Genomic DNA, 20,402 nt, shown 5'->3' with positions numbered 1-20,402 from the left:
AAGTTGAAATCTTAATTAACCAAAAATTTCTGACTCTTTTTCAGAAACTTCTTCAGTTTCAGTTTCACCAACCCATTGTTTTGATTGACACATCCAGACTCTCTCTCTAAAGCTCTGGAAACATCAGCCCTATTTTAACATAACAACTCTAAAAGTCTCATTTGTTCCATACATCCATGAAAGTATCTCTCATTTATAACATAAAGATTAAAGCCATGAGGTGGGAAACATTCTTCAGGGAGCTCAACACTTCATTAGTAGAAGTAATGTAACTAGTGGTACAACATAAGAAACAATAACGATGACATTATATTCACACTGCTCAGCTATATACACAAAGGGAAGCCTGCACAACATCCAACACATCTATAAAGAAGGAGTCTCAACTGGCTTTTAACACAATTAAAGCTGTTTTCAATTTCTCTTTACAATTCATCTTTCATTTTTAGCCTAGAGAATTCCAAGGTCTTATTGGGGGTCATTACTTCTTACTAAATATTTTATTTACACTATTTATTATCTCCATTTACATTCTCACACTTGTAAGTCCAGCAATAGTTTCAAACAATTATTGCTTTCACCAAATTCTGTAAAAGCTGAAAAATACAGACAGTGAAGAGCACAAACTCTGAAGCCAAACTGACTAGGTTCAAATCCCAGCTCAGCTACCTTCTCCCTGTGATTTTGAGCAGGTACCTTAACTTCTCTGTGCCTCAGTTATCTTATCTGTAAAATGGGGATAAGATACTACCTATCCATAGAGATGCTGTGAGCATTAAATGAATTCACGTTCATAAATACCGAGAGCAGCACCTCACACACACTAGGGCTATATACACGTTTGTTAAATATAAGAAAAATATGTATTCATGTGTAATATGAAATGGGGAGTGATCAGTGAAGCTAAAATCAAGATATTCCCACTAATTTGAGTGGAGTTTTACTATCTTCTGTCATGTGGTAAATTCCAAACTGCCAAAGACAGTTCATTCAAATTTAAATGCACAAACACATTTCTGAGCCAAGTAAACAATTTGCACATTATCAATACCTCATCCATTTCTGATCACAAGGTAGTCAAACATCGACAAGCAGCTTGGTCTAGTGGAGTCTGATTATGTGAAATGGACTCTAGCTGGGAAGCTTTAGGCACATCATTTAATTTCTTGGAACCTCAGTTTCCATATTTGGGCAAATGGGTATAATACTATCTGAACTTCTTAAGATATTTGCTAAAATTACCTTATAAAAAACATCCATAAAGAGCTATTTTGTGGCCCAACCTCTAGCAGATGCTCAATAAATTGTAGTTGTTATTATAGATGCAACTGACCATTATTATTCTATTCTGTTAATATTACTTTCTACATATTATACTCTATATTAAAGATCGTTGCCCCTCACCCTTCTAGCACTATAATTAAGAAAATCTAACTTTCCTATTCACTTTTGTTAAGACTGTCAAATATAATCAATGTCTGACCTTGTCCTGGACTAAGATTGAATAACACTGGTGAAAGAGATCCTTCATGGATATTTACAAACGCAAATACTACACATAAGGTCCTTTCATTAGTACTTAATGCTATTAAAGTTTTTACAGCTTAGAGAAACTATCATAGAAAAGAATAATTATATAGATGTTTTTGGCATAACAGCTTCAGTTTACACTACCTTTTGTGAGAACTTTCAAAAATCTTAATATAAACTGCTTTATGAATCTTTTGATTTTATCTGTATATGAGATCACAGCAAATATCAATGTCCAGTTTTACTTTAGCAAAATATGTGACTAAAGATTTATGACTTGCCCTCCTAAACATACCAAGAAGGGAATTCACATAATTTTTCATTATTTCTGGAGGAAGCCTTTGCCACCAGTACTGAGAATGCTGTAAAATTAAATATTAGAGGCTCCAATTGCTCAATATTCTATAAGCTATGAAAAAATACTTACCCACTCCCATTCCTGGAAAATGCATTAACTAATGTCCCTCAAATATTTTTCCTTGGATTAGGTGGAAACAGTTCAAACCCAAAGAAGACACACAGCTTTAACTTGGAATGTTGGCTGTTAGAGTGTGCGCTGCTGGAAAGTAATTAAACCACCTTGTATCCTCACTTAAGTGAGATTATAAAAACCCAGAAAACAGACCTTCAAGGAAAAAATGTCAAAACTGTTTAAATTAATTTAGCCATTAAATCTCACCGCATTTATTGTGGAATTGTTATAGCATTCATTTAAACTTCAAAAAAAGTAACTGATAAATATTTGCCTTGGAATCCCACACAATTTTTCTTTAAATCTATTGTAAAATACCAACACCAACTATGGAAAGGCTATAGGCTAGAACTTTTAAAAGCACTATGAAGGGAAATTTTTGAAAAAAAAAAAAAAAAGAAGAAAACAACAACAAATAGCAAATACAGAAATCAATGCAATCACATTGATCTAGTTGAAGAGGAGCCCAGGGTAGGGGAAAATCCTGGGTGATGCGACATTTCTAGCACAGTGATGAAAGGGGATACACAGTGATATTAGGAATGTGGGAATTTTGGTGGTTCCTAGACTTATTGATGACCAAGCCTGGTACCAGGCTGACAGACCTAAATCCCAAAGAATTACTGTGACAAACATTACATTCTTTTCTCAAAACTTTTGCTTCTAAGAATAACAGAAAAAAATTTTAAATTTATATATTAAAATGTACTACTATTCTCAAAAGAGCAACAAGATATATAGTATTTAAACAAATATGAAAAGGCAATAGATTTTCATAAAATTTGGCAAATGGGTGAATCAGCATTATGATCATATTTGTAATGTACCACCACAGCACAATGTTGGTGACTTTGCTGTAAATGTAAATCCAAGGCAAAGATAAGTCCTACCTCACCTGCTCCCTTCAAACAGAATTAAAGCAGCTCTAACAAGAAGATTGATTAATTCATATTCATATTCCAATTCTGGAATTGGTCATCTAGTTCTGTAGCAGCAGCAATTTCAAAATGTCATAGTTTAGTTCCATAATACTTCTATAAATCTTTACTTTAAGAATAGGTACTGAATTATATGTTCTAATCCACAGAATAGAATTTGGTTTAAGGAATTATTATGTCATATAACTTTATGACATAAATAAATATATAATAAAACATAATAAAATATATAATTTTATATATGAAATAAAATACATAAAGCTTTACTAGAAGATTACACTTTGTTTTCCTATTTTGGGGCCCTATTATGAGAATTAGCATATTCTCTAATAATTTAATTTCTTATTTAGATTTAAATAGGTTTAGATTTAATTTCTATACTTTCTTCCAAGAACACAAGCAAACCTTCCTTTTCCTGTAAGGAAAATTATTTGTTAAACTGAAAATAATGAAGGCCGAGTTTTCGGTTATATAGAGAAACAGGATAAGTCAGCAAGCAACAATGCAGATTTCCCATTTCCAGAAACCTTGACCTGGTGGGCACAGCGCTAGAGATGAAAGGACCAAAACCCTCCATCTCTGCTCTGAGTTACTACTCTGGCAGCCTTTCTGGCAATTTCAATTGGTTAAAAGGTCTATTATTTCTTGACAAAAATATATTTTATAAGTGTGAAATAGCACAATAGTCTAAGATCTGCAGCTTTCTGAGTGGCACTGTAGAACAGTGGACAGAAACCATCCTCTGCTTTACTTCCCTGTGACCTTTACACCAAGTCACTGGAAATCTCTGAGCCTCAGTTTTCCTCATCCATAAACCGGGATAAAAGCATTTGCTCTGCCTTGTTCTAGGAATTTCTGAAAGGATCAAGTAAAGTAGCATGTATGAAATGCTCTATAAGAAAGAAAGTGTTCAATATATGGAGTGATCTTAACAATAGAAGCAAAAATAATAGTGAATATTAATGAAATAAAATATATTAAACTATAATTGGGCTTTCCAGGACTAGGTCTCTCGGGTTTTAAGAATTTTAAGAATTATAAAGGAAAAAGGGTGAGTGACTTTTCCAAAAGGTAACAACTTCAAAAAAAAAAAAAAAATAGCAATACTTCTGAGCAAAACAAGGGTAGAGCTATCCCCTGTCCTGGGACAGACATCAAAACATCACTGCATAACATGTCTAGTCTCCCATGGCAACTCCAAAACAATAGTAGGATTTATCAACCCCTTCCATCTCTATTATTTAGGAAAAAAGTCCTCATGGCCTAATGGCTAATGAAGATATCTCATTACTATTTCTCACCATGTACTTGAAGGCCACTTTGCCTACTTAACAATTAACATCATTTCTAATTAGATATATGAAGTATCTAAAATAAACATGGCAATAACTTTTAAAGAATTTACACACACACACACTCTCATTTTTTAAAAAGAATATAAACATTAAAAAAATTCTTTTAAATCTATAGGACCTTAATTCCTGAAGATAGCAATAAAAAAGGGGATTGTTTGCATAAACTATTCCAAAATAATGAGACATTTCCAAGTTTGTGTCTGAAGTGCTTTAAACAAGGTGGCCTTTTTAGTGAGTTGAGATAAAGGTTTAAAACATTTTAGGGACAGAGCATTGGGTTGGCATTCTGCCACTTTCTACACCAGATAATTTCGGTTGCTGCTGTTTGTCTCATATGTTTTTTATTCTCCCTCTAGGGAAGTCAAAGCCTTTTCACTTGCAGACAAATTTTACTGTAGCTCTGGTAACTACTTTACAAGGTGATAAGCATTCACAAGAGGCTTTTATTAGGCCGGTAGCTGAAGCAAAAACTACGTGCACATATTTAGACAACATGTGTGAAATGGAAAACTTTAAACATATGAGACTTCCAAGTTAGCCTAATAAAACTGCATATCCCATGAAAAATCTGGGGGTAGAAGGAAGGAACATGCTAAATAGCCTAAAATATAACTGAATTTGTATATTTTCTTTGCCTTCAACTCAAACTAACGGCTTGTTTAATTAACAATACCATCTCCTGCATCTGCTAACCCAGTGCTCTCTGATTTTGCCCAGAGTATGTTTCCCTCCATCACTTTTCCAAATGATTTTGCAAAGTTAGAACAGAAATCTTGGCTTCTATCATGTTTCTTCCATTCAGTTCCATGAGTAGTGTCCCAGAGGAGTAAATGGCCTGAACTCCATGGTACATGCAAGCACCGAGGACAACTAAGCATTCAAATATGAGACTACTGGTTAAGACACAATTAAGGTTCAAAAGTACTTAACTAATTGGAGAAAGAAAACATCATCAGCTATCAGAAAGGCACCAGTCATGAGGTACCTTAAGGTAGGCCCTGGATGCCAGATAAGACTTGGGTAAGTGGAGGGAAGAAACAGCCTGGGAAATGACAAAAATAATGTCCCAAAACAATTAGCTTTCAGGGCCCCGAAAGACTGAGCAAAGAGCTCTGATGAGAGGCAGTGCAAGATGTGGGAAAACAGACCATTTGTTGGAAATCACTGCACTAGACTAGTTTTTACACACCATGAAATAAAATATATTCAGTGATATTCAAGTCTCCTTCAACAACTCGCAAGTTTATATTGTCAATCTAATAAAATAAACTCTCCTTGGTTTGTAAAGATACAGTGCTTTTCCTGACAACATAACTTTTTCTGATCTGTCACTAGACTGTAAGCTTACTGAGAATGAATTCCATCTTATAACCCCAGAAGTTGATCCCAGGATCCAGCACATTAGCAGGTACAAAAATAAATGCTTCCTGAATGCTACAGCAGAGTGCAGAGTTAGGAAATGGACTTTGCTGGCAGAGAGAAATGGAAGTATAATCTTTCTCAGTTTGTCACTGACAATGCATATCCCATAAGGAGTTAAGAGATTCCCGGGGCCGGCCCCATGGCTTAGCGGTTAAGTGCGCGCGCTCGGCTACTGGCACCCTGGGTTCGGATCCAGGCGCGCACCGACAGACAGCTTGTCCGGCCATGCTGAGGCGGCGTCCCATATGCAGCAACTAGAAGGATGTGCAACTACAACATAAACTATCTACTGGGGCTTTGGGGAGAAAAAGGGAAAAAAAGGAGGAAGATTGGCAATAGATGTTAGCTCAGGGCCAGTCTTCCTCAGCAAAAAGAGGAGGATTGGCATGGATGTTAGCTCAGGGCTGATCTTCCTCACCAAAAAAAAAAAAAAGAGAGAGAGAGAGATTCCCAAAATAAAGTCACAATGTAGTTAGAAATCAGAGAGAAGAAACAGTAGAATCTCAAAAACAAAGTTTATGAGGGACAACCTACAGAATGGGAAAAAATATTTGCAAATCATATATTTGATATGAGACTTGTATCTAGAACACATAAAGAACTCTTACAACTCAATAATAAAACGACAAATAACCAATTTAAAAAATGAGCAAAAGATCTGAATAGACATTTGTCCAACGAAAATATACAAATAGCCAATAAGCATATGAAAAAATGCTCAACATCATTAGCCATCAGGTAAATGCAAATCGAAACCATAATGAGATACCACTTCATACCCACTAGGATGCCTACAATCAAAAAGACAGACAGTAACAATTAGTGTTGGCCAGGATGTGGAGAAACTGGAAATTACATACACTGCTAGTGGGATTGTAAAATGGGCCACCCATTTGCAAAACAGTTTGGCAGTTCCTCAAATGGCTAAACAGTTACCATATGACCCAGCAATTCTACTCCTGAGTATATAAGAGGAATGAAAACACGCCTACACAGAAACCTGTACGCAAATGTTCACAGCAGCATTATTCATAATAGCCCAGAAGTAGAAACAACCCAAATGTCCATCAACCGATGAATAGATAAATAAAATGTGTATAGCTATACATGGAATAATATTCAGCAATAAAAAGGAATGGAGTAATGATACATGTTCCAACATGGATGAACCTCGAAAAGTATAAGTAGTAAACAAGCCAGTCACAAAAGATCACATATTGTTTGATTTCATTTACGTGAAATGTTCAGAATAGGCAAATCTACAGACACAGAAAGTTGGGGGAAAATGGAAAGTGACTGCTAATGAGTACAGAGGTTTTTTTTAGGGGTGATGAAAATGTTCTAGAATTGATTGTACAACTACATAATGGTTGCACAACTCTGTGAATACATTAAAAGCCATCAAATTGTACACTTTAAATAGGTTAATGTTATGGTATATGAATTATATCTCAATAAAGATTTTATCAAAAAATATAGTTTCTGTTTGGAGTGATGAAAAAGTTTTGGAAATCAACAGTGGTGGTGGTTTCACAACATTGTAAATGTAATTAATACCACTCAATTGTACACTTAAAATGGTTAAAAGAGAAAATTTTATGTTACATATATTTTACCACAATAAAAAATTTTTTTTAAAAATCAGTACAGAATGGAAAAAAAAAAAACTCACTTTCCCCAGTTTTAATTATGAGTAGATTCTTTCTCCAAAAGACTCACTTTGTCCCAAGTAGGAAAATCCCACATCTAAAATATTTTATAAGCCCATACACATACAGAAGAAAAGTATTAATATGATTTTGGAAAGCTTACTGAAGTAAATAAATCAGTATAACATAAAAAATCTGTAAAGGATATCAAAATCAAATGCTATTGAACATTCTGTTTTCAATTTTATAATTGATACACTTCATATCTGTGGTTCTTTAACCTGCCTTAACACTGTTTTTGACAGATGATGTTTGTTAACTGCTTTGCTATTTCCTGTTGTGAGGAAATTAACCGACTGTTACAATTCAGGTTTTAACAAATACCATTTCTACTATCCTTTGCTAATTATGCTGTGCCTGGATTTTGCGTAACATTTCACACTCCATTTATTCTCCTACTTTGCTTTTAGAGCAACTTATTGTAGGAAAGTGAATTCATATACATTTCATTTTGACTCACCAGACCCAATCTGATTGTTGCCTCTAAACCAATTCTAGACAGATATTTAAACAGAAATGCACATTGATGTGAATAAACTAAAAATAAGATAATATTTAAATATAAAGCACCTCTTTCGGGTTTCAACAGGAAGGTAAACACATTTACGTAGAAACCAAACAAAAACAACCGAATACATGTAGTGTAAAACCATGTGCTTTACAATAAATATTTCTCTGCAACTTTTTTCTAATACATTGAGAATTATTACTTCAACATGATTAAATTGGAATGTATAGCATTTTGATGGGTTTAGTTTAAAGAAAGTCTATTACGATAGAGAGAGGAGCAAATATTCTACCATAGTGCCATTTTATACAAAGTAAGCATCAATATCGGGGAAGGTGGAAAAATTAAGACATCACACAATAGTAACTGTAATCAATCAAACTTATTTTAGATAAATGAATACAGAATTTCAAATCTGTAATTATTCCTATTTATTTTCTACTCAACTGACAATCTTGAAAATCACTTTAGCTAAAAATTTTAGTTCTATATTACGCTCATTAATTAACAGAATAAATCTTTCTAAGAAGTTGTGACTTGGAAAAGATACCTTGGGAAACAGGCAACAATACTAACATAAATTATGCCTTGATAAAATATAAGCATGTAAATAATATTATGTATGGTGAAAATTTCAGTTTCTGTGATGAAAAGAAATGTTAATCTTTTCAGATGAGAAAAATAATTACTGATGAACATTGGATGCAAGGGCTAGGAGACACCAGAAACTATATTTTTTATGAAATTTTTAAAAAACCAATACATTTATTAAGTGGACACTTTGTAAAGAACATTTTCCTAATCATCTTACATACTTAATTTCATTTAACCTCATAAAAATTTTGTGGGGTATGTATTCATTATGTATAGCCATTTCATACATGAGAAAACTGAGGGTGAAGAGATTAAGCAGCCTTTGCAAATCTGCAGGAGTTAAGAATTAGAGCTGGGGTTGAATGCAAGTCCATGCTCTTTCTATTATATCATTCTTCCTTCCTGTAGTCAACATTCTATCATTTACCAAGATAACTCAGTGGCATCAGCCATTGCAACTGTAAAAGAGCTCAGGGAATATCAGACATTCCTGAAGTCTGATTGGTTCAGCTATATTACCCAGCTGGGGAGGGGAAATAATACCAATGCATAGCAATCCCTACTTTTCCAAATTCTGGTACACCAGAACAAACAAATGAGTAATCAAAACTAAATTCAATTCAACCTCAACCTTCATATTTTTAAAAGTTCTATTAATCCGAATAATGGATTATTTATAAATATATATGTATGTGTATATATATATATAATTATAAAAGTAATACAAGCTTACACTCAAAATACACAAGGATGGGTCTAATTCTTACTGAAACACTTTTCTCTTAGCTTCACAGCACCTCTTTGCCTCAAGATTTTCCTCTTGACACGGGCTGTTCTTTCTCAGTCTCTTTTGTAAGCTTCTCCTACTCTACTCAAGCTCTAAATTTTAGACTTACCCAGGGCTAGGTCCTGGGCTCTCTTTCTCAACATTCCCTCTCTAGGTGATGACATTCATTCGCAAAGATGTAAATACCATCTGCATTCTAATAATCCCCAAATTTATACATAATTAAACCCAAACCTCTGCTAAAAACCTCCACTACTACATAAAACTTACTTTGTCCAAAAACTGAACTCTCCATCTTCCCCCCAAAAATGCTCCTTCTCTAGACTTGTATCTTCCATCCTGTGGCTTATGCCACCAGACACCGAGATTAATTTTAGGGTACTTCCTTGTCCCCGTATTTAAGCCATCACCAAATCCCCAAATACATACTAAATGTGTCCACTTCTCTCCATTTCTACTGTCCCTACTCTAATCCAGGTCAAAACCATCTCTCACCTGGACTATTTATTATTGCTTTAGGCCACTTCCTACCCCTCCTCTCCAATAACCAGTGAGGTCTTTAAATTAAAACAAACAACCAAACAAAAAAAAGACAGTACCACTTCTCTGCTTAAAAATTCTTCAATAATTTCACCTTGTACTTTAGAACAAAATTCAAACTACCAAGTCTTGTATGTTCTAACCTGCCCGTTCCTCTCCATCTTCATCCCATGTTCTCTGCTCCCCTCCTTGTACTTTAGGGGCACTAGTCTTCTTTCAGTTCTTCCAGTAAGCCAAAATCCTTACTGCCTCAGGGCTTTTGCACACGCTGCTGGTTCGTCTACCTGGAACACTTTCCTCCACTTCTTGCCTAGCTAACTCTGATTCATCCTTCAAGTTTCAGCTCAAATATCACTTCCGTGAAGAGGCCTCCCTAAACTGCACCCCCCAAATTAAATTAGTTCCCTCTTGTAAATTCTCTCTCATAGCATCCTTTTCTTTCTTTCATATCACTCATTACAATTTCTAAGTAAATGAATCTGTATGTGTGTATGTGTAGGAGTGTATTAAATGCCTGGCTCTTCCACTAGGTTGTACAATTCATGAAGACAGGGACCATGTCTGTCTTGGTCACCCCTGCATAGCCAACACTTCGCATAGCATCTGGCACATAATGGGTGCTTTATAAATATGTGCTGAATTAACTAATTCGTGGAAAGTCCCAGTCTCCACCAACACCCCATTCCAAGGCCCTGAAAGGAACCACTGTAACAGTTTCTTTTTTATCTTTCCAGATATGAAAACACGTTTAAAAGGGAAAGAGTTCAAATATGAACATATTTTAGTATGTTTTCCTAGTATAAATTTTTACATGTGAATTAAATCTAATAAAAAATAGTTTTAGAAAGATAATTTAGAAAGAGAAGTAGGGCCTGGATAATATACAAAATACAGTAAAAACTGTTGAGAATTTGAATACAAAAAGTAAATGTTACAGAGAAAGAGGCCATTACCACGTAGACCTTCAATATATCAACACACACGTGCTGGGCATCTGTTATGCACCAGGCCTTGTGCTACCCAATGGAGGTTGCTCACATGAGTAACGGTTTAACAATAGCATTTTATCACTTTGGTAAGTTTTACGAGGCAGTTGGTAGGAAAGATTTCTTCAATAAAACTATAATTATAAAATAGTGCATTTTATTCTACCAAAAAATTAAAATATTTTGAGTAGAAAAATAACTCTGTCATTTTTCAAAGGTGTTGAATTTTTAATAAGTTGATTTAAAGCCTTATACTTAATACTCCCATTTTCAGAGGAAGGAGAAATGCAGGTTTTGATCAGTCCTTATCATCTTAATTGTAGTTAACTGAAAAGTCCAAAACTGTTTTTCAGTAAACCAACAGTTTCATGTTTAGTCAAGTTAATGTTGGCTCAATAAGCATAGAGAACCTCAACTGTCATTCAAATTGTGTTTTAATTCATTGCGTTAAAAATCTGTTTAAAAAAACTACTACTTTATTTTTTCCTTGCACTTAAAAGGAATTTAAAGTGTTCTTAGTAAGTTCAACACCTGGGGAAACTTCATTAAGTGCTATTCCCTGAAATTACTGCTTCATCTTGCAAAATAGGGGCTTTATAACCTAAAGAAGTTAATGTAATGCGCACGACTGCTCAGGGACTCACAGCGGCACTGGGGATCGCTACCACGCTATTAGCTTAATTAATGTTTCCATCAAATGAATGGAGTGCACACACACAAAAAATCATGCCTAAAAGTCAGGGTTTAACAAGGATTTAGAGAAACGATGAATTCCTGATTTCAACATTAGTGAAGAAGATTTTAAACTTATTTCTGCTCTCAAATTGTCTTTAATCCTGGTAGCTACAAGTCAAGACATAAAAATGGATCTGGATGAAGTCCAAAAAAACTACAATGATTAAGGAATTTATTGACTATTATATGTGAGAAACTATAAAAAGGGTGATGACTCTTCAGGATGGAAAGGCTAATGCAAAAGGCAGATTATAAGACAGGATAGTGCTACGAACTCTTATGAAAGGTATATCCTACTTGAACTTGTTCACCAAATTTCAAAATTCTAGACTCTCAGATTTCTACAACAAAGGCAATACCAACTTAAAATGTGAAATAATTTAGGACAAATACTATTTTAAGCTGTGGATAGAAAATATCGATCTCATAAGAAGTGGTATAAAGCTAAATTTATTATAGTTTGAAGGAGGATTTACATGATTTTTATGGGTTTTATGGAGTTAAAAGTAACCTTGCAAATATATTTGGGTAGGGATAGAGAATTGCTAACTTTTTAAGGCTGTTATTACAAAGGATAGTCATGAATTCTCACAAAACATCCTTTGAGGTGGATGCAAAAAAATACAGGTTAGGATCAGATACTGGAATTCTTTTGCTTCATATTAAAATTTGCCACTGACCAGTTTTCAAATGCAAGTTTTAGCCTGCTGCTCAGAATTTCAAATCTACCTCATGCCTTGAAAGTAGTAGCAATTCCAGGGTTTCAAGCACTTGTAACAGTTATGCACCTTAGTCACAATAGCCAAGACTTGGAAGCAATCTAAGTGCCCATCAAGGGACAAATGGATGAAGAAGATGTGGTATATATACACAATGGACTACTACTCAGCCATAAGAAACGATGAAATCCAGCCATTTGTGACAACATGGATGGACATTGAGGGTATTATGCTAAGCGAAATAAGTCAGAGGGAGAAGGTCAAATACCGTATGATCTCATTCACAAGATAAAAACAACAACAAATAAACACATAGAGACAGAGATTGGATCGGTGGTTAGCAGAAGCGAAGGAGGGAGGGGGGTGAAAGGGATGATTAGGCACATATGTGTGGTGATGGACTGTAATTAGAATTTGGGTGGTGAATATGATGTAATCAATGCAGAAATAGAAGTATAATGATGTATGCCTGAAATTTATACAATGTTACTGCAATAAAAACAAAAACAATTATGCTCCCATTTAAGGGAAAAAAGGGGGGTTCAGCGTATAGTAATTAGATGCTTAATAATAGTCTTGACTTATTTAAGCTGCCATCTTATTTTCCCCGTTGACACAGGGACTATGAAGCTTACTCAGCTTTCTCTTCAGGCAAGTCCTGCTTAACCTTCCTGTGCTCCCCTTTGTATAGACAAATACGGAGAATCTGAATGCCTTCATAAGTTTCTCTAACCAATCACGGCAAGCAGGGTCATTTCTTCTACTCTTCACGAATTCATCATCATTCCAATCCTATAAATTTCTCTGAAGATCATGAAATATCTTGGTTAGTATAAACTCATAGTTTCCATTTTTTACATATATATTGCAAGAAATACTAAGTGCTTTTGACTCTAATAAAAATATCTAGCTTTTCTAAAGTTATTGCTTTACTTGCTATGTCATTAGAAACACCGATCAGCTTCCTTGAGAAAAAGAGATCCTGAAGAATTTAAGTTTTGAAAATATTTCTGACCATATTTAGGCAGCAGAGGGGCTGAGGTTAAACCATACTGCACAAGAGTAAATAATCAATTACTTCAAAGAAATACTTGTTGGGTACTGATGCTTGCCACAAAGAACTGTTTCATTTTTTTGAGCGCCACATGAAAAAAGCAGGTGTTAGGCATGAGGGAAAATGCCAAATCTCACCTTACTGACAATATGATGATTTCACAGGGACCAGTCAAGGTAACGATAGTGAGGTATACATTGAATGCATGATTAAACCTCAAATGCCTGCTGATACAGCCGTTCACTGCTAAGTATTCATATGGTCTCATCTGTGGTCAAATTAAAAATTTTATATTTTAACAAACTATGCTAATTTCCTACTTTAAAAATAAATTAACCTAAGCTATTTAAGGTATACTTATACAATAATTAAGCAACATCTGAAATACTTTATTAATCTTAAAAGTTCTAACTTCTTCAGATATTGTGCCTGAATAATGGTGCTGTGAAGTAAAAATAATTTCTTACCCTTTTCCCTAAAATTTCTGCCAGTTCTTTCAGGATTCATTCCCTATACCCCCTCTCCTTCTTTTTATTTCCTTTTCCCATTCTCTATCTCAGCTGGGAATGTTGACCTTGATAGCAACGGCTCGACTTTCTCTGGCTACCATCTACTTCCAAATGCAGCCATATCAAGGCAATTGCACATGGCAGATGTTAAAGAAATGCTGGGACTTTACTCTCCAGGGTAAAGACAGTGCCATCTTTAAGCCTCAGCACCATCCCAAAGAGGATAAAAGCTGGGGGTTCTGGCCTGCAGAAAATATGAAAGCAGGAGCAACACAGAAAGAAATGTCTACATGTGCTGTCACTAGGTAGCCAGAGCCTTAAGAGTAGCTCAGAAAAAGAACAAATTATTGGTAAAGCTAAAGCAAGAAAATTTTCTTGTTGCGTAGGAATTGGTTACATAACCACAAACCATGGCATATTTGGTTACAAGGACCAAGTTCATTTATATTCATTGCGTAATAGAAGTTTTTTTACATCCATATTATTTTGGAATACCTTAATATTGATGCAACAACCTAGTGTCAATTGGCCTTGAACAACAGTCCATTAAATATCACCAGGTCCTGCTTGAACCAGTGGTTAGTATCAAATACTACCCCAAAGTATCCAACTCAAAAAGAGATGATTTAAATTTTATGACTTGATGAATACAGCAATGATTTATTTTTTGGCACTATGGGCACAGGGTGAACAAGCTTCTGTTTTGTTTGTTTCATTTTCAAGTTTAGCAAGTCAGATCTCATACTGGAAAAATTTCAAAAAGCATACTAAATTCTTCCAATGCCTATACTAGGCCTTGGTCATAAGTTAAACATCTTAAGAAATTGGATTAATTCTTTCGATAGCTAACTACTATTTAATATTCTATACACCTTTTTATCAATTCAAAATGATTATAATCCTACATGTATCTAAATGACTTTTTTCTATTAGAATCCATTTTCTCAATTGATAACATGAAAAACTAGGTTATGCTGCTGCTTTGTTTTAAGGTGACGAGTAAGAAAAAGTTTTATTAACACTGGATTTTCCATTACATAATAATGGCTAATGTTTATTGAAGATTTAGTTTATTATACTTATATATACTTAGTATATACTTAGTTTATTGAAGACCATGCAAGTGCTGGGCTAAGCCTTTGACACATATTATCTCATTTAATCTTTACAACTATCTGGTAAATTAGGCATTATTATTCTATTTTACAGATGGGGAAACCGAGGCATAAAGATAGTAAATGACTTGCCTAAAGACCAACAGCTAATTAATGTTATGTAAACCAGATTTGAACTCTGGTCTAATGAAGCTCCTGGCCACTAGGTTAGATTGTCTCTCACTGGAGGATCTCCCATTGTAATTCACCACAGGAAATTCTGCAGGAAATGATTTGGTCCAGTTAGCCAAGAGGATTACTCAGGCTAGCCCCCTACCAAGCATGAAGCACCATTCAGTAAAGAAAACAGACTCATCTTGAGTTCTGTAAGTCAAATCTACATAAGCTTATTGAGAGCCTGCAAAAGAGACGAGAGAAAAAGCCACGGAAACAGCCTTCATTTCAAGAAAAAGCAAATATTCAGTATTAGTTAAAAAGAAGCAAACGTACCAACCTTATATCATGGTGTTTCTACCTGTTACCATAAAATTTGACTACTATAAAATTATGCTACCTGCCCACATCCCACACACTTACTTAAGTTACTACAAATAAAAAGACAATATGCTAAGCTTCAAGGAGACCAATTTAGCAAAAACTCACAGGTAAACAGAGCAAAAACATCATTTTCCCATAGATGAAAATATAAGGGTAATTAAAACTTTATAAATGTCAATGCATACATTAAAATAGTACAACCATTGATGTGACATCAAAAAAATAAATAAAGCTGTCATAGGTGAAATAAATCAAATAATACTGAGTATTTCCTACTGATTTTGTTTTTCACTTATACTGTGGTGGTAGTTTGTTTTCTCCAAGCTTTTGATCCCACAACATGACCAAACATTATTTGCTCTGAAGATTAAATAACAGACAAAACAAAACCCAAATTTAAGAACTGGTGGTGGGCTTGGGCAGGAACCTCAGCTTTCCGCTGGCGAGAAGCAGACAGTGCTGTTGAGTGAGCATCCATTCTGTGCCCAGCGCCGGGCTGCGTACTTTCCGTAAGTTATTTTACATAAGTTATCAGACCTAAACATCACAGCAGCCCTACCGAGACCATGTCATCATCCTCCTTTCACAGCTGAGGAAACTGAAGCCCAGAGAGGTTAATTAACTCACCAGAGTCCCAGCTGGCAAGTAGCAGAGCTGAGACTCAGATCCAGATGTCTGACTCACTAGACAATGGGGTTTTCCCCTAAATTAACATTTAAAATTATATGTATTTTTTAAGCTTAACTCTTTTCTCTCCAAAAGACAACAGGATTCTCAAAGCGTAGCTTTAGAGAACCTGGTGGACAGGCGCAGCCCAAGCCAAGGAAAGGAACGCCCAGCTACCGAGACAGGAGAAGCAGTGGGGTTTATGGGGAAACCAGAGGCCCGGGGACCTCCTGCCACCCCGGTTGCTTTGGGTTTGTTTCCTATCATGGGGGAATGGAAAGTGACCAGCTCTTCGGGCAGCCACTGGAAGCCGGGCCCTAGCCGTCCTGGATGCATTGGTAGAGGATGACGTCTGCCTTCTGAATTGTGGAAAAGCTCAGAGAGACACAATGCCTCCCATCTCAACACATTAAGAAACAAGTCTATCACTTCCTATTTTGCCCTGTCACACTATATGAAGACATTAAGAAACAACTTTGGGATTCAAAGAGGGAGAGCTCTTTCTTAAAGAAAAGAGGATTTTTGAAAGAAACATTTCAAGGAACTTGATTAGATGAAGAAAAACATGTTCTGTGAAATGAAAACACGTAACTAAGGGCTGTCATGCACATTAGAAGGCCAGCATCGATAAGATAATTTGAAGAGCATATTGGAATAAAATGAGTGAACAGATGCAATTGAAATAAACAGAACTCCTCCATCTAAGTACAGAGGTAGAAACTCAGCAGGTGAAGAGGCATTTAAATGTACCTTCATCAAACTGGGAGGTGGAAAAATGGAGCTGTGACCTGAGGATCCATGGTTTAGCACATGAGCTGGAACTTAGGAGGAAGAAATGCAGTGATTTCAAAATTGAGCTACAAAAATCCAAAGGGATCAGTCTCAGGAAGAGGAACGGACCAGCAGACATCTCTAAAACCCAAGCTTCTCAAGTCACAATATGTTATGTGCATACTGGGAACTGAGGAGAGAAATGACTAATTTATATCTGTGACTTAAGTGCAGCCTGAACTACTAAGAACACTGAAAACCCACACTGCAATCAGGAGAGGCCAAGAGAAGGCACTGAAGTCACTGGGAAGGACAGCACAAAAATCCATCTGACACATTTCACTGCAACATTCAAAAGACAGCCCTCTCTCCCACCAAATGGCAAAGCTTTTTGTAATAAATACCACCGCTTCCCCCTTACCAGGAGATTTGAAGATTTTGTCAGAGAAAGCAATTCTCTAATCATGGACAGAGAATGAGAGATCCATTCCCAAAAACGGCACAAACTTTCAGGAACACAACTACTATGGCAAAAATTCTATGGAAGATAATTTATGGGTGTTCCTAAGCCCTCCTAAATTGAGTGAGGCAGCCTTTGGGGAGACTAAGAGTAAAACTTTAGGATCGACATAATCAAAACTGCCTTTATAGGAATTAATTCTGAGGCGATTCATATCTGGAGGTGAAGATGTGAGATCTTCCCCAGTGGTTCTCCATGAAATGTGTATGACAAACTGAAAGTGGACTTGGATTGAAAGTTTGCATAAGACATCAGCATACACACACACACACACACACACACACACACACACACACAGTACCTTAAAAAACTACCTTTAAATTATACTATCTTTCCTTCCAATCCGATACCATGATGGGTCATTTCTAGCTATAATATCTGTGCCCTCAAGAGTGTTATGCTATCAATTACCCAATGTCAACTTTTCTCTTTGATCTTGCAACAATATTCATTTAAGGCATAATCACTCTTCACGGGCAAATCATTGTCTATTAAACAGTAATTTATTTGATGTGTTCCTGGAAATGTTTTTACACCATTGGTTTTATGAAACCCAAGTGTTCCATGATAGAAACTACTAAAATAACACCACCCTGTTCACAATATATTCATTAAGCACATTTTTAGGAGTATAAGTAAAACATTTTATAATCTTAAATTTACTATATAATACAATTCAAATTGAATGAAAATGCTTTTTGGTATCAGAGTCATAGGTCTTAGATATTTCCTGAGCATTGTGAGAGGCTGAAAAACATTTTTAGCTAATACATTTGGGATTAAAAACATTGCTTTCTGAATGAAAAAATATAGCTGACATATCATTTTGCTTCAAAACCAAAAGATATATCATAAGGTGGTAACGCAAATTGATGGAAATGATAGGTAACTACTTCAGTTGAAGGGGGAGAAGGCAGAATGAAAAAGATGATAAAAGCCTTTTAGGCTAGGCATTTGGTTTCAGCATGGTGTGTTGAAGGGCTTCATTTTAACCATATTCCTCACGATCTTGAGTATTTATGATGAAAATTCAAATGTACAGTAACATTTATATACTTTTCCATATAATAGAGAATAATAAATCTTTTGAATTTACTTAGGTGAAAGATAAATAAGAAGAGAGATTTAACTCTGGAAAGTAAAAGCACCAAAATATAGCTTAATTAAATAGAGAAGATAATTTCAAAAGCATAAGCTTCCTATATTCATGAACTTTTTAAGGGTTCAAATCTAAAGGCCTCAATTAAAATAAAAAATCTTAATAATAATAAATAAAAGTTAGCTACAACCCCAAGGTACAGGAACCAGAGAATTTCTGGGAACTGAGAGAAGATTCACACCCACACCAGGGTATATCTAATGGTTTAATTTGACCTAGCATTCCCCAAATCACACTACAGTAGACTCAGCTCTCACACTCCATGCGCTAACAAGAGAGTCTCCCCAGGATAACAGAACTAGGGACAATATCTCAAAAGGAATGCTCTAATTTAGGCCTAGAGTTCTATAGTAACTTTGTAATAACTTTGATAATAATAATGTGGATCAAAAGTTTTCTTAAAAGGTGGGGAAGAAGAACCCTATACTTTGGAATTAAAGCACACACTGCTAATTCTTAACTATAACAAAAAAGATGAAAAAGGCAATTATAATCATTTGAAAACACAAGGAAATTAAAAGTTCAGAATTATCTAGAAGAACCAGAAATTACACTCATACCTTCTTCTCAAAAGAGAGATATTAATATTATATATGATAGAAATCTATAATTTTATCAATAAGTGGGAAATCTGTCTTGGTGTGTGGCATCTGGATTCAAGATAGTTAGAAGCCACTAATACAAATGGAATACATTAAGTATATAAAATACATGAGTATAAACAACATACATGTTTTTATAAACATTTAAAGAAAGGTTCAGTGACAGAGTTGAAAATGAATAAGGTATTTTAGCAGAATATCTAACTTCCATTGACATGACTAGCTAGTAGTAAAAACTGCCCTGGGATTAATTCTGCACCATGTCTGACAACCTACCAGCCTGTGTAGGCATAATTACCACATACTGCTGTTTTCTGTGTACCATCCATTTCACGTGGTCATATTAATTTCAAAACATGAGCAGTGTCTGTTCTAACAAGGGGACTACAATTCTAATTTAAGAATATGAAGTTTATGTTGGTTTGCTTTGTTTTCTAGGAAAACAATTGTCATGGCTGGGTGAAAGATATTCCCACTAAACCAACGAATAAAGTCGACAAAGGAAATGCATCAGTGAAGCACCCAAAATGTCAGCCTTCAGTGCACACTTATAGCCTAGTGCTATCCGCAGAACTACGCACCAAGATCACTGATGTCTTTCTGAGGTTTAACTTGGCATTTGGCTGACTAACCAGAGATTCTGGAGTTTCCTGCCAGATAAAGGACAAACATACCAACCGGGTATAGTGTGCCACTTGCTGCTGTTTTAAAAAACAATGCCTGATTGCAACACTCTTTGTCCACAAAAATGCCTGACATTTCTGGCTTAAGACCTTTGGGGTCTAATAAATAACTCCATTCCTTATGACAGAGGTTTCTTTCATTGATGGATTTATTAAATAAATAAGTAGTTCATCAGTTTACAGAATGTGTTATTTCACACAATTTACTATGAAAGAACTAGCAGGTGGTACTATTAAGAACCATCAGTAGTAGAAATTGTTTCATAGATGACCAACTTAATCTACGTTTGGAACACCGCCATCCTTTATAAGGTTTTTCCATATAACACATTCAAAGTTTTAGTGCCCATCTACTCAGGGTGTTTATGAAATCCTTGTGCAACTTTAAACTTGACCTATCCCACTGAACTATATTTTACGGGACTGTGTTAAAACTGCTGTGTATTCATCCAGACCACATTTTTTAAAGGAACTTCAAGCCAGGATCATGA

At 35.3% G+C, this 20,402-nt stretch overlaps 1 protein-coding gene and 1 pseudogene across 10 annotated transcripts in view; one reads left to right on the top strand and one right to left on the bottom strand.

The window, feature by feature from the left end:
• Positions 1–20,402, bottom strand: part of UMAD1 (UBAP1-MVB12-associated (UMA) domain containing 1) — a 244,309-nt gene that overhangs the window by 150,601 nt on the left and 73,306 nt on the right. The gene's annotated exons all lie outside the window — the stretch shown is intronic.
• On the top strand, positions 16,836–17,580 carry LOC101401065 (5-azacytidine-induced protein 2 pseudogene; annotated as a pseudogene).

Source organism: Ceratotherium simum, chromosome 1, assembly GCF_057802395.1.
Source record: "Ceratotherium simum simum isolate JZ-2026a chromosome 1, ASM5780239v1, whole genome shotgun sequence".
NCBI lineage: Eukaryota > Metazoa > Chordata > Mammalia > Perissodactyla > Rhinocerotidae > Ceratotherium > Ceratotherium simum.
This window is presented reverse-complemented; position numbering and strand designations above follow the sequence as displayed.